We start from the raw sequence: 16,444 nt of genomic DNA, 5'->3' as shown, positions 1-16,444 counted from the left end.
TTTAGTTAGAGTCCTTAGTTTATAAGTTTTATCAGTGAGCACCTAAGACTTGATCTTTTCTTGTCGCCATCTTGGCTCTGCCCCCCCCATTAAGATTTTTTTTTTAATCCATTGAACCCATAAAAACATTTTATAAATCTTTTTGGAGTCTGTGAACCCCAGATTAAAAATTCTTGCAAGGTTGTGTGAAACGTTGGGAAAAATTAAGGAGATTATAGGATAAAGTGGAGATTTTATGAAGATAGGAAAGATAGAAAATTTTTAAGCACCAGAGAAGGAACCAGTAATAGAGAGTGACTAAAGATTATAGATAGAGAGGAGGGATATGAAAGGGAATAAAATCAAGTTTCTAAGTAAAGGAGTTATTGACTTTGGTGAAAAGGGTCACCTCTTCCTTTTCTGGAAAAAAGGGAATAGAAAACTAAAGATCACATCAAGGGGTTTTGAGATGAGTAGAGGATGGAACTGCTATAATCTATTTGTCTTTTTAATACTATTTTTTTACAGAACTATCATTCATGAGATTGATCTTTGTATCAGTCTTCTTTAATGATCAGTACCATAGCTGTTTCATTTGATAAATTTATTTTAAACTAGATTACGAAATATAGAAGCTATTTGTTTTTCCAGTGTTCAGTGAACTGTTAATAAATCTGACTCATCCTGGTGGGTTTTTTTCCTTTCCTTTTGCAGGTCTGTCTGATTTCTTTAGGAAACAGAATTTCTTTAATGGTCTGATTTCTTAGGAAACAGAATTTGAGGGAAGCTTAGAAGCAACCTGGAGTAATCTGTACCTAAATGTGAATGCCTTCTATAACACACCTGTCAAGTGGTTATCAAACCTTTCCCTGAAGCTATATTGGATTTTTTTTGTTTGGCTTCCCTTTTTATCGAAGATAAAAGTTTCATTTTGAGAATGCATGGCTATCCTTACTTTCTTACTTTTACTTGTGCTCCTTTTTTCTTTGTTATAAAAAAATACCCTTCTGAAGTGTTTAATGGTTTTGTGAATGCAAATTCTTTAGATCCTCACATTTAATCATCAACTGACTTTTATTTCAATTGAGAAGTAAGAATTGTTTCAAATTTTTTTTTTTTGGTTTGTTGGTTTGGCTGTTGTTCTAAGATCTCCTTGAAATGTATTTGATAACTTCCGAAGTTTTGTTGGGTAACTTTAAATTTATAGTCCATGTCTTTTCATTTTGCATATATCATATTCTAATTTTTCCAATCCATCCCCTATCTTCCTTGAGAAAAGTGCAGCAAATTTTATTCTTAGAATCTTTTGCTCTATTATTCTTTCTAGTACTTTTCAAAATTTTCCCTTTCAATTATATCACTGAAGTCTAACTATTTTTGTCTAGAGAGGTGAATCTTGAGGGTTTTTGTGGTTGTTGTTGGAGTCTTATATATTCTACTTACATAGTAATATTTTTTTCTGTTAATTCCATAACATTTTCTTGAATGATTTCTTGTAGTATTTCCTATAGTAAATGGGATGCTTTTAAATCAGCTTCCAGGGGAAAAATGTATCTATAAAAGATTTTAAAGTTTAATTTGCTTTATTTGCTTTTTTTGCCATCACTTTCTTAAATGTGACAGTCAACAAAATAATAAGTCAACCCTTGATTAAAGCATTTACTAATTTCACATTGAAAATTTAACAAAGAAGCAGGTTCAAGCTGACTTTAACATAACTAAAGATGTTTAGATCCTAACATTTTTCTAAATTTTGTGATTTTACTTATCCTGATCATCTTAAATTGTATTTCAGACAAGTTATATTTGCATATTTTTGAGGGTTTCCCCCAATAATTGAGTCATTTCCCAAAAATGTTTCTCCACTTAGTTTATAATATTTGCCTATTTTCCATTAAAGTTAGTCTTTTGCTGTTTTTTTTTCTTATTTTTTGTTTTTTTAAAATATAATCTCTATACTGGTCATTCTTTAATAATTTCTTCCTGATAATTTTTCTTATAGCATCTTTTCATTTTAACATTTAAGAATTGTTTTCTGTAAGGTATTCTTTCATTTGCTATTAACATGGTTAATTTTTACTTAATTTCTTATATATCAGTTATCTATTTGAAATCTTCAATCTTGGAAATCTTGAATTTTTCTTTTTTTTCTTTTTTACCTACAATCAAATCTATTTATTTTATTTATTTTTTTTAATTAAAGATATTATTTGAGTTTTATAATTTTCTCCCCAACCTTACTTCCCTCCCCCCCACCCACCACACGGAAAGCAATCTGTCAGTCTTTAATTTGTTTCCATGTTGTACATTGATCCAAATTGAGTGTGATGAGAGAGAAATCATATCCTTAAGGAAGAGACAAAAAGTCTAAGAGATAACGAGATCAGACAATAAGATATGGGTTTTTTTTCCCTAAATTAAAGGGAATAGTCCTTGAACTTTGTTCAAACTCCACAGCTCTTTATCTGGATACAGATGGCACTCTCCTTTGCAGACAGCCCAAAATTGTTCCCGATCGTTGCACTGATGGAATGAGTGAGTCCTTCAAGGTTGAACATCACCCCCATATTGCTGTTATGGTGTACAGTGTTTTTCTAGTTCTGCTCATCTCATTCAGCATCAGTTCATGCAAATCCCTCCAGGCCTCCTTAAATTCCCTGTCCCTCCTGGTTTCTAATAGAACAATAGTGTTCCATGACATACATATATCACAGTTTGCTAAGCCATTCCCCAATTGAAGGACATTTACTTGATTTCCAATTCTTTGCCACCACAAACAGGGCTGCTACAAATATTTTTGTACAAGTGATGTTTTTACCCTTTTTCATCATCTCTTCAGGGTACAGACCCAGTAGTGGTATTTCTGGGTCAAAGGGTATGTTCATTTTTGTTGCCCTTTGGGTGTAGTTCCAAATTTCTCTCCAGAAAGGTTGGATGAGTTCACAGCTCCAACAACAGTGTAATAGTGTCCCAGATTTCCCACAACCCTTCCAACAATGATCAGTATCTTTTCTGGTCATATTGGCCAATCTGAGAGGTGTGAGGTGGTACCTCAGAGAAGCTTTAATTTGCATTTTTCTAATAATTAATGATTTAGAGCAATTTTTCATATGGCTATGGATTGCTTTGATCTCCTCATCTGTAAATTGCTTTTATATATCCTTTGATCATTTGTCAATTGGGGAATGGCTTTTTGTTTTAAAAATATGACTCAGTTCTCTGTATATTTTAGAAATGATTCCTTTGTCAGAATCATTGGTTGTAAAGATTTTTTCCCCCAATTTACTACATTTCTTTTGATCTTGGTTACAGTGGTTTTATCTATGCAAAAGCTTTTTAATTTAATGTAATCAAAATCATCTAGTTTGTTTTTGGTGATGTTCTCCATCTCTTCCTTAGTCATAAACTGTTCTACTTTCCATAGATCTGACAGGTAAACTAGTCCTTGATCTTCTAATTTGCTTATAGTATTGGTTTTTTTTTTTATGTCTAAATCCTGTAACCATTTGGATCTTATCTTGGTAAAGGGTGTTAGGTGTTGGTCTAATCTAAGTTTCTTACATACTAACTTCCAATTTTCCCAGCAGGTTTTTATCCAAGAGAGAGTTTTTATCCCAATAGCTGGACTCTTTGGGTTTATCAAACAGCAGATTACTATAATTGTCTCCTGCTTTTGCACCTAGTCTATTCTACTGGCCCACCACTCTATTTCTTAGCCAATACCAAACAGGTTTTTTTTGTTTGTTTTTGTAAGGCAAATGGGGTGAAGTGGCTTGCCCAAGGCCACACAGCTAGGGAATTATTAAGTGTCTGAGACCTGATTTGAACCCAGGTACTCCTGACTCTAGGGCTGGTGCTTTATCTACTATGCCACCTAGCCACCCCCACCAAACAGTTTTGATGACAAATGCTTTATAATATAATTTTAGATCAGATAGGGCTAAGCCCCCTTCTTTTGCACTTTTTTTCATTAAGTTCCTGGAAATTTTTGACTTTTTATTTCTCCATATGAATTTACTTACAATTTTTTTCCTAACTCATTAAAGTGATTTTTTGGAATTTTGATTGGTAGGGCACTAAACAGGTAGTTTAGTTTTGATAGAATTGTCATTTTTATTATATTAGCTCTACCTATCCATGAGCAGTTGATATTTGCCCAGTTATTTAAATCTGATTTAATTTGTGTGAGAAGTGTTTTGTAATTGTTTTTAAAAAGTTTCTGAGTCTGTCTTGGCAAATAGACTCCCAGGTATTTTATATTGTCTGAGGTTCATTTTTCTTTTTTTAAAATATGACATTTTAATTTTCCTACATGTCTTTTTAGCTATTTTTGTTTCTTTAGGATTTCCATTTTGGGAATTTGGTAGGATATGGAAGAATCCTGGGTCCCCGGCTCCCTTTGAACCTCTCAGTTCATCATCTTACCTAGAAAGTCTTGCTTGCTAGCTTAGTAAGAAGATCGAGATCAGATTTTATGAGCTCTCCCATCTCTCCTCCTCCCTTCTTCTACACCTAAGAACCTCTTTATATATTTAATCATTCTTTGCTCCTTTGTATCAGGTTCTGAGGATAAGGCAGGCCTTATCCATATCAAGCCAGGAATTTCTACTTTTTTTGATACCCCTAGGTTCCTCCAGTCTTCTTTGGGAACTTATCTCCATCAATCATTCTGTCTTTGCTCTTGAGGACCTTAGATGAAACATTTATATAGACAAGTAAACCAAAAAAGAATTTGTAGAGAGAAAGTGGCAACAAATTAGAGGATTAGGAAAGACTTTGACTATGTGCTGAACTGTGAAGGAATCTAAGGAGAATAAACATGGTAGGCTTATAGAACAACCTGGGTAAAGGCACAGAGAGAGAGAGAGAGACTAAATGCTAATTTAAAAAAATAACTATTAGGACACTTTGACTAGAAAATAGAATGCTTGAAGGGGATTACCATGAGAAGTCTGGAAAGGTAGATGAAAGTATGATTAGAGGAACTTGAAAAATCACTTTAAGGAATTTAAATACCAGTCTTATTCTGTATCATTCCTCTGTTATATTGGTATTATATTGTGCTATTCCAGTGAGATTATAATGTTGGAAAACTGGCTTTTTTACTTTTCTTCTTATATGATATTCATTTTCTCTTCTATTTGTATACTAAGTATAATATACAGGAAATGAAGATTTTTCAGGAGAATGATGATGTCAGAGTAGAGTTTTAGCAATTGTGAGTAGAATGGACTAATAGAAAGAAAACCAATAGCTATTCTCATAGTCCAGGTGAAAAGTGATAAGGGATTGCTCTAACAGAAGTGGTTCTATAGGTAGTAAGAAAGGGATAAATATGAGATCTTATGGAGAGAGAATCCACTGGTCTTGGCAACTTGATTATGGGGGAGGGAGAGAAAGTAGAGAGTCAAGTATAGATGGTTGGAAGAAAGATAGTGTTCTTAACAGAAGTAAGGACATTTTTTTGGGGGGGGGCCTGCATTTATTGGTCCAAGAAGATAATCAACATTGAGCCATATTAAATTTGAGATGCTGACAATTTATCCAGGTGGAGGTGTGTAGCAGGCAGGTGGCAATGTGGGGATGGGGATTAGGAGAGATATTAGAAGTGAATAGAGGTTTGGGACAGCACCTGGGTGGTACAATAGATAAGGTTTTGGGGTCAAGAAGACTCATTTTCCTGAGTTCAAATCTGGCCTCAGACACATACTAGCTTTGTAACCCTGGGCAAGTCATTTAGCCCTTTTTGACTCAGTCTTCTCATTGATACAATTAGCTGGAAAAAGAAATGACAAACTATTTCAGTATCTTTGCTAAGAAAAACCTCAAAAGGAGTCACAAATAACTGAATATAACTGAAAAATGACTGAACAACATGTAGATACACATAGATAAACTGAACTATATCTAAATTAACACATGGAAGCTAAGTCATTGACAGAGTGTGTAAAGAAAGCAGATTGGAATCATCCCACTCCGAGTCATTTATGGTGACTGAATATGAGAAATGATCCAATGAAGAAGGTGGAGCAGTATTTTTAAAAGTCCATGAATTGTTAAGTGCTTTATTTCATCCCAATATCAAACCTGAACTGAGACAGTGCTAGCCTTAGGGCCACCTCTAATTTACTTCCTTTCAGTGTCAGCAGACATCAAAGAAGACTTCTAAAATCTTGACTGGACCCTCAAGCAAATAGTTCAGATGATATGGATGGGAAAGGCAGACAAAGTTGCAAGCTTAAATTATTAGAAGAAACTCTCACTACTGAGGTTACAGATCCACTTAATCTATCATTTAAGAATCTCCTCAGTTTCTCAATAGTCTTTATACTTTTGGAATGCCAAGACCATTATTTATCTTTTATACCCACCACCATATTCCATGCATCTCTGTAGCCAAAAAAATTATAAAGAACTTTTGATATCAAACTGATTGTAAAAGTTCAAATCTTAAGTATCAATATTCTCCAATGATGATATATGAGTACTAATCATGGCACATCAGAATCTCAAAAAAAAATCAAATTTTATATTCTCCAAGGAGCAACATTAAAGTCCTTCAAGTCCTATGTAGGGTGTAGGGTGTAGTAAGTTGTCAATGAAGACTTTTTAGAGAAAAATGGTATAAAAGGCATCACTGATGGGCAGCTAGGTGGCATAGTGGATAAAGCACTGGCCTTGGAGTCAGGAGTACCTGGGTTCCAATCCGGTCTCAGAAACTTAATAATTACCTAGCTGTGTGGCCTTGGGCAAGCCACTTAACCCCATTTGCTTTGCAAAAACCTAAAAAAAAAATGGAAAAAAAATAAAAGGCATCACTGAAATAGGGCTGGGTAGGTTATTTAGTGAGAATGAGAAAAGAGGCAGCTCAGCACTACAATGTCTTTAACACTGTTACAAAGGCAATGTGACAGAGAGGATCTGGGTTAAAATTCTACTTCAGATTTTTACTTATTGCAGTACCCTGGATAAGAGACTTGATCTCCCTAAACCTGAAGTTTTCTCATCTGTAAAATAGCGCCGATTCTACAGAGTTGTTGAGAGGAAGAATAAAATATATATAAAAGGTCTTTACAAACCTTAAAATGCTACGGAAATTTGAGCTGCTGCTGCTGCCAATTCCATCACTACCATCACCACCACCACCACCACAAGTACAATTACTACTACTACTACTACTACTACTACTACTACTACTACTACTACTACTACTACTACTACTACTACCACCACATTATCACCACTATCACCACCATACTGCTACCACTACCACAGCCATTATTACAACTACTACTATCACCACCATCATAATACCACTATCATCACCACTACCACTACTACCACCACCACTATACTACTACTACTACTTTGAATACTACTGAGATATTTAAAAAAAGCAGAGAAAGGTCTTCAAGGTATTGGATAGATGACCAATCTTCTGAGGAAAAGTTATGTAAAGATAGTAATATGACTCTAAAGGATAAAAAGACATTAAGATTTTACCATCTTATCACAGGGTCAAAACAAAAGAAAGCATGTGGTTCCATCAAAGACTGCAAGCAAAAGTAGTTATCTATCACAGTGCATGTGGGCATGGTGTTGATTCATTTTTTTCTTAGTTTCTTGATTGATTGAAAAAAAATTATATGAACTACCAACCTCACTTCACATTTTATTTCAACTCAAATCAAGGGACATTTCTTATATGCCTTTCATGTGGAAGACAATATACCAGAGGATAAGACAAAGACCTTGCCTTCAAGAAATTTATATTATACTTGGCAAGATGTTAGAGGATATATAATATGTATACACAGAATGCTGTCCAAGAGTAAATTTGCAATTTTAGGATTAGATAAATAAAATAGGATTAGATATGGACAAATTGACCCCCAAATCTTTCTCTGTTTACTTCACAGCTTCCTCACCTAATCCTGTCTTTTTTTTTCCTGCTATTTTCAGTTATTTTTTAGAAGGGGAAAGTCACAGGGAATGACTAATTTCTGCTCTCTCCTTTTTTCCAGAGGAAAAGTGGAAGTGAGTCAGAGCACATAGAAGAGGTATAAAGAAAAAAAATGCCATTTGTAGTATTCCTACAAATTCACTTACAACTTTGGGGTCACCCAGATTTTCCAGAATCTGATATCATCACTGGCTCTCATAACTAAAGAAGTAATTAAGATAATTTGGTGGGAGCCAGCTCTTACACCTGTTTTTTCACTAAAGAAAAATGACAGAGGAAAAAATAATTTAAAAATATCAATGTGTGGGAGGACCCCTTTGAAAAACAGGGTTTGGCGGGGCTGTATATTCTTCCTTTAGTTTCATTAGCTGTTTATTAAGCAAGGAAACCCCAATATCACAGAATCGGAGTCAGGAAGGGTCTCAGGACAGCCATCCAACACAGACCTGGCAAGAATCCACACTACAATGTTATGCTTTGAGCTCCCAGTAAACACTGTTGTAAAATGGTCTCACATGCTCCCAGACTGACCCTTTTGAAAACAAGGGAATGTTTTCTGCCTGGGGTAAGGAGGAACCCATCAATCAATAAAAAAAAAATTTTGTAAATTCCAACTATATCATAGCATTTTGCTAATTATATCAGATACACAGACAGAAGTAAAAGAGTTCCTGCCCTCAATGAGATTATTTCTAACTGGAGAAAGACAACATGCAAATAGATAAGTATGTATAATTTATGTTCAAAATGAATACCAATTGGTTCTGGGAAAGAGGATACTTGTGGTTTAGAGACCAAGAAAGGTTTTATGTAGAAAGTGATGATTGAGTTGAGACTTGAAAGACAACAGAGTTTCTCATAGGCAAAGTTTAGAAAGAAATGTATACCAAGAATAGAGGACGGCCAGTTCAAAGGTGTGAAATGAAAGATGGAACACGGGTTAAGAACAGCCAGAAAGCCAATATAGCTATATTATAGAGTATATGTAAGGGAGTAAAAGAATTAAAGAAGCTTTCTCCTTCAGATGTAAGGAGTAGGGTACTAATCTCAGTAAAGGAAGGAAACTGCCCATTTACCATCAATGAATTTATTGAGCACCTTACTAAGAAGACAATTCTGTGCTAAGTTTAATGGGGTATGGAAAAGTAAGTAAATTATCAGTCAGTAATTTTACTGAATCTAGACTCCAGTAGTATTACAGTAAGCATTTAATGGATTTGAACCAAGGTTCTCTAGTTTTTCAAATTCATGATCTTTCTATTGTACCACACTAGGCTAATTCCTTCATTTTGCAGATGAGGAAATTAGAGTCCTGGGTGATTAAGGGATTTGTCCAAGATCACACAAGTGGCAGTAAGGATGTGGAGTCAGGTATATTCCTCTTCTTTAGTTCAAATCTAGCCTTTGACACTTACTAGCTGTGTGAACCTGGTATGTTGCTTAACCCTGTTTTCCTCAGTTTCTTCATCTGTTAACTGAGCTGGAGAAGAAAATGATGAACCACTCCAAATGTGGTCATGAAAAGTCAGATACAACAAAAAATGACTCAATGACAAGACCTCTGACTCCTTATCCTGCATTTTTGATAATATAGATAATTTAATTAAATTCCCTCTGTGAATTTCAGCTCAATACTTTGGAAAAAGTAAATAATTTCAGATGGAGTTTATAATTTGAGGATCATTTCTACAATGTACACATAAACTAGTTAAATTGGATATAATTATTTGGTTTTAGATGTCTACAAATTATGCCCTCAGTTTTGATTTGTTTTGCTCACTGCATGACTACAATCAACCAATTAAGCAATAAACAATGAGCACCTATATGTGCTGGGTACTGTGTTGTTTCCCCATCATTTACAGGAAGTTTCCCTATCTCTTAATTCCAGTGCCTTCCCTCTTATTTCCTATTTATCCTATATATATATAATTTGCTTTGTAAAAATTTGTTCCCATGTTGCCTTCCCCATTGGATTGTAAGCTCTTTGAAAGCAGAGACTGTCTTTTGCCTCTTTTTGTATACCTTACACTTACCACAGTCCTTGGCACATAATAAGTGTTTATTGATTGACTGAAACTAATAAAATTCCAAATTTATCACCAGAAAAAGTTGTCACTTTCTAGTGCACCACCCAGTGCATTGGTAAAAAAGAGAAAAAATATTTCCATTATGCTTATAATAACCATATATATGAGGTCATTCAGGGCAGACCTATTTCAAGAAAAAAAATATCATCCTCATTTTTGCTTCAAAAAATATGGTCACCAAAAGCATAGCATTATTTTAAAGAGGCAATGAACTTTAAAGAGCATCTAGACTAAGGGTCCTTAATTAGGGGTCAGTGAATTTGTATTGTTAATATTTTGATAACTATTTTAATATAATTGAGATTTTAGGTAATCCTATATATTTAAAATGTTATTCTGAGAATAATTCTATCTCCAAGAAGGAATCCAGAGGCTTTGAGAGGCTGACAAAGAAGAAAAGAACCCCATATTGAAACCAACCCTCCCCAACTTCCTTTTGTTGATGAGAAAACTGAAGCCTAGAGAGGTATGGTAACTTGTTCAAAATTACAAGAGCCTATAACACAGGCCTTTTCACTAATACTTTAGGATTCTTTCCATTAAAATATCTTTGTGATCTGAGGGGATTTTAGGGCTTTCACAACCTTTCCAAATCTCCCCCCCCCCCACCATGGCCATTCCCACCTACTATTGCATTCAAAGGATATATTTAGACTGTAGGTATAATACTCTCATTTTACAGATGATGTTTTATCACTCAGGTTCACAAAGGTAGTAAAAGAATTACTCCACTGTGGCTGAAAAGCTTGACTTGAATTTTAATCCTGCTTCTGACTCTTACTAGCTCTGTAATCTCTCAGAAGTTCAGTGCTACAGAAAGGTAAGCTACCTGCAGGACCTGGGTTTCCTGACTGCCAGATCTTTTATAGAACAAACTACCCCTAAGTGACACTCTCTTTGGAATGATTGATTTTTCCCCACTCCTAAAAGAGTGACAAATGGTCGTGGGTTGTACTGTTGCTACTTTTCTTCTTCCCAATGAAATAAGTATTTATGTTTTTCTTTTTAAATAGTCACTGATTCCAAGTGTCATATGTGTACAGTTATACCCCATCTGTTTTAGTTGCTGCGAATTGCCTCAATAAACTTAGATGCTCTAATACTAAGCATATGAAACTTTACAGATTTATTCTTCTGGGTGGCAGAACACAATAACGTACTTAGGTGGCATGGCTGCATTTGGCTCAGAACAGCTCTCAATGGGACCTCATTTTTTATGGTCCTTCCCTCCCTTCCCCCTTTCAATGAAAAAGATTCTGGCATGTAGGACTAAGCTCCAGAAACCTAGTGTTGTAAGGGCATGTGATCTAGCTGAGGATTGCAAACTCTGCATATGGAGGAATTCTAGGAAACCTTGCAAGCAGCAGATCTCTTTGTTGAGGCTTTGTTTGAAAGCCTTGAGTACTGAAAGTCCACACTGAAAGCTGAAACACTTTCGTGCTGGCTGTCCACATCCACATTTGAACATTATCATAAAACTGTCAGTCCACAATGTCTTGGTTTGATGGCTAAGAGTTCTAAGGCTGGAAGGTACCTCAAAGGCCTTAATTTACAGATGAAGAAACTGAAGCCATAAAGTTGGTGAGCTTCAGAAGTAGAATCCAGATTCAGGTGACAACAGAAACCAATGCTGTTTCCCACTGTACCATGCTTCCCTTCCAAGCTTTGAAGAGAGTCTTGAGCTAGTCATGTCAGTGGGGAAAAAACCCCCAAATGAACACATGTTGTTATTTAAGTCATGTGTTTTCCTTCCCTGAAGATGTTTGACAATTTTTCAATACTTTTTATTTAGACATGCTATTAGTATAAATGGCCCAACCAACCAGCTCCTGCACTGAAGGAAGGGATCACATCTCTAACTGGAGATGTCTTTTTGGAGGGGAGAGGCAGGAAAGAAGGGAAGCTTTAAAACAAATGACTGAAGGAATATTGTAAAAATTTTGCTTGAGAAACCAGATTATAAACTTCCACCACAGCTTACCTTAAATACACTAAAATTTTAAACTTGATTGTAAAGAGGATATTTATGTCATCATAATATTTATACAGAATTTTATGGTTTACAAAGATTTACATTTTCTCTTATTTGACCTTCAAAACATCCTTGTCAGATTGGTATTCTTATTAACCCCATTTTAGAGAGATCTGAGGCTTAGAGAGTGTGTTAGTAACTTAGCAAATCTCTACAGCAGTATGAGCACTCAAGTCTTTGACTTTGGGTCCACTTTCTATCCACTGCACTACCTAACCACTTAGGAATCATTTGTCTTACAGAAAGACACATAATACATGTTTAAGAAATGTTTGACAGAATGGAATCATGGGATGCTAAGACAGAAGGACCCTCGCCAAGGGTTTTGGACCAGCAACTCTAGACAGACTCACTCCTGACTTTGCCTTCTTCCTTCTGGAAATTTTCTAAATCTGGAATCTTTAGTGAAATTTCAGTGAAGTTTCATATGTTAAGTATTGGAATATCTAAGTTTATTGAGGGAATTTGTAGCAACTAAAACAGATGGGGTATAACTACATATGTCATTTGGATAGTGATGCACTATATACCTTTCTAATCAATCCCCACTATCTCTATGCAGGAAACTCAAGAAATGGAAGACAAACATGCTTCAGTAACAAAATTATCACTCCTCTCCATAAGACCCATAACTCTTGCCAGTTGATGTGGTGAAGTTCCACTGGTGTGGTGTCAGTTAATTATTGTAGTTTTGGATCTTTTGGAGTGTGTGGGCTCCTGGTCCTAGTGCACAAGAGGCCATGGGAAAGGGACCCAGTGGTTACCTGGGGGAGTGAGACAGGACCCAATTCAAGGCAGAAACTAGAAAACTGATGAAGCTGCATGTGTGACTGCTAAGTAGTATCCTCTTCCCAGGACTACTCATAAACCCCTTTTCTCCTTTTGCTTTGGACTTGGGAATTTGGACACTTGAGATATGGTCACTGCTCTGCTTGAATGACTGATTGACTGAATATCCCAAGCCAAGTCTGGTGCCCTCCCTGCTGTGAGTTATCACATCCCTATCAAAAAAGACTGCTGTTTAGGATTGCTGTTCAAACTGCCCCTTTAATGTCTCTGGATGTCTGGAATGGACTCGGACACTTTCCAATTCTGAGATTTTATATTTTTATGTAAATTCTATAGAAGGGATTTTTGCCCATTTAGGAATTGTACTATCCCTTCAAGTTTTGAAATCTTATGATTCCATGGGGAGATTGTAGATGATTCTTTTTTAAAGGTGGATTGTACAAAATAACCTTAGAAATTCCTTCCTATTCTATGATTATAGGATTCTTGTTTTTTCAAAAAGTGATATGTTTGCACATAGGTACGTGCCAATATGTTTTAAACACCTACTTTTTTATACTTTCTCTAATAGTCTAATTCTGAATCTTTTAATTGGATGAAGTTAACTACTGACCATGCTGTGTGCTTGTGCCCTAAAGGAACAGTTAAGAATTTCATTTCATAGGGAATTTTCCAAAAATAAGAGGAAATATATTTAATAAGGAAAGCTAAGGAATATTATAAATAGGCTTTTGTTTTACCCTCAGACTGTTTCCATGTCCATTTTCTACCAGAATACCAGGGAAGTTTAAAGTCATATCTTCAGCTAGCAATGAAGTTTCTACCCTTGCAGACACAACAGTTTGTCTTATGAAATAATCATTAGTTCCCATTTCAGCTGGACTTGTATGAAAAATTTCTCTAGCTGTCATTCGGGGCAGGAGACCTCTCTTTCCCCTTCATTCCTGCAGGCACATGTGGGTTTTAGCTTACCATTAAACTCAAACTTCAAATTCTTTAGGCATTACTTTATGCAAACAATGAAATAAAAACAATTTTTGGTGTTGTTTTTAACCTAACAATCAGGCCAGTTGAACTTCTCTTGGTCAGAAAAATACTGAAGCTGTGTGAAGCCTTTAGAGATTGTTAAATAGAAAAATTCATATTTTATATATATGTACATACAGAGACATACATATTTGTATATATAGAAAAAGCATATAATTATTTAGATATTAAATACATGACTACATATACATATATGAAAAATTGATATCCCAGATTTGACATGTATGCAAAGGAAGTCTTTCAAAAACCTATTCCTTCCCTCTTCAAAGCAAACTAAATTGCTTCAAGGGATGAATAAGCTATTCTTTCAAACATCTATGCCAACCTATGCTAGTCTATGCTACTTTTTCCCATGACTTCCCATAAATCCTCCTGGGGGAATCCACACAACATGCTAGTGTCTTTTTGATACATGATCAAGTTCTCAATCTTGGGTATGTTTAAGCTATATAGAAGATATGAGAGATTTGTTTAAAAAGGCATGGGAAATATTTTTGTTAAAAAAAAAACTAAATTGGGGTAGCTAGGTGGCAAAGTGGATAGGACACCAGCTATAGAATCAGGAAGACCTGATTTCAGATGTAGCTCCAGACACTTATTAGCTGTATGATACTGGTTAAGTTGTTTCACCTCAATTTGCCCCCCCCCAAATTCCAAACTATATTATCTTATCAAAATATCCCAGAAACTCTAGTTTGATTCCCACTAATAAAGTTATAAATTTTGGAGTATACCTTTAGAGAAGAAAAATTATTTTGCTTCTTGTATGCAAAAGAAATATAATTTAATAGTCTATGAAAATGAATTAAGAATGTATTTTGTTGTTGTTGTTTTAGGTTTTTTGCAAGGCAATGGGGTTAAGTGGCTTGCCCAAGGTCACACAGCTAGGCAATTATTAAGTGTCTGAGGACACATTTGAACTCAGGTACTCCTGACTCCAGTGCTCTATCCACTGTGCCACCTAGCCACCCCAAGAATGTATTTCCACTTGCACTCATGTAATAAACAAATTGCTGTACACATTCTTCTTGTTTTGAGAAAATTTAGAAGTTAAAATAAATCTTAGAACTTATTTCCATGAGACAGTTTGAGGAGTGGATAGGTTTGGAATCAAGAAGACTTCCATTCAAATCCTACTTTAGATCTTGGCTGTATGATCGGGGGCAAGTCACAATCTCTCTCTGCATCAGTTTTCTCGTCTGTAAAATAAGAGAGTTAGATTTGATGCCTTCTAAGGTTCCTTTAAGCTCTAAGTCTATATAATCTTCTGATTTCATGTTGAAAGAGTTAAGGGAAGGCTTACCAAAAGTCCAAGGGGTACAGGAATTGAAAGAGGTGGAGAGCCCCCACTTTAGAGGATGTCTCAATGTTAAATCTAAATTCACTTGGTCCCTAATTCACCAAAGTCTCTCATATGAAAAGATATCAGCTCTTCTACTGACTTCTTTAGAACAAAATGTATTTTGAAGATTTTCTTGAAGATATCTACCAAGCCTTATTATTTAAGAAGCTCAAGCCTCATAAATGGAACAATGGGTTTGACAAAGAAACCTCTCACTAGAGTTCTTTCCTTCATACAAAATGGCCCATAAAGAGAAATCTAGATGAGGTTAAATTTTGACAAGATCATTTCCAGGTAGTCTTCTAACTGGTAGGAATAAGTAAAGAAAATGGGCAAAATTAAATTTTCCCTCTTTCCACCTCAATTTAAAAATAATTTTAAAATATTCCAACAAAAAACCCCCCAGAAATTAACTTCTGTGGAATTTCCTTTCAAGACTGACACTGTCCTCTGAAAACCGTTAAACTAAAAGGATAACATTCTTTCCTCTCAGTGATGTAGCTATATAATTTAAGGTAATTTAATTTACATGCTAAATTGTATTATGCTAATTTCTAGATCCGGAGATTAAAAATTCAATAAGCATTTGTTCTTTCGCTTGCATAATGAACAATAAAGATAAAACTAAAGTCAAATTTAGAAGTCAATTTGTAGCACAGAAAAGACAGAGCAGTACATAACACAAGTTATATATAAACTGATCATGGAGTCCAGAATAATCCAGGCTTGGATAGATTCTGCTGTTCTGAAAATTAATTTTTTTATCAACCAGCTAATATATGACTCAAAGGTAATCACTGGTAGTTTTGGCAGTCACTAAGTGACATGTTTTAGAAATTTTCTCCTAATCTCCATTGTTTTTCATTGTTTTTCTATCTATGTATGTATGTATGTATGTATGTATGTATGTATCTATCTATCTATCTATCTATCTATCATCTATAGAGAGACATATGGGGAGTGGGATAGGGATCATCATAAATGGAAGATTAAAAAAGATTAACTAGAATAATCAAGAAATAAGCAAGAAACAGATTGTGAGAAAGCGGACATTCAAGGCCAATTTAAAGAATTTTTGACATTTAGAAAAAAATTTTCTGTATCACTTCTATATCCAATCATATTCCTCCCTTGATTTCCTTTCTCCTGGAATTTAAGGTGACCTGTATTCATCACCTTCATGACATATTTGTAAGTAAAAT

The 16,444-nt window shown here is 35.0% G+C and overlaps 1 protein-coding gene across 7 annotated transcripts in view; it reads right to left on the bottom strand.

Moving 5' to 3' along the window:
* TIAM2 (TIAM Rac1 associated GEF 2) overlaps positions 1 to 16,444 on the bottom strand; it is a 338,837-nt gene that overhangs the window by 307,566 nt on the left and 14,827 nt on the right. The window contains exon 1 of one of the 7 annotated variants that reach the window (XM_074187882.1): positions 7,059 to 16,099. The exons of the other annotated variants lie outside the window; for them this stretch is intronic. The gene's annotated coding sequence lies outside the window, so the exon portion shown is untranslated. Of the gene's footprint in view, positions 1 to 7,058; positions 16,100 to 16,444 lie in introns of those variants that run through there. 7 annotated transcript variants of the gene reach the window in all.

The sequence above is a fragment of the Macrotis lagotis genome, chromosome 5 (assembly GCF_037893015.1).
Source record: "Macrotis lagotis isolate mMagLag1 chromosome 5, bilby.v1.9.chrom.fasta, whole genome shotgun sequence".
In the NCBI taxonomy this organism is placed as follows: domain Eukaryota; kingdom Metazoa; phylum Chordata; class Mammalia; order Peramelemorphia; family Peramelidae; genus Macrotis; species Macrotis lagotis.
Note: the sequence above shows the minus strand (reverse complement) of the source record. Positions and strands in the feature narration are given on the sequence as shown.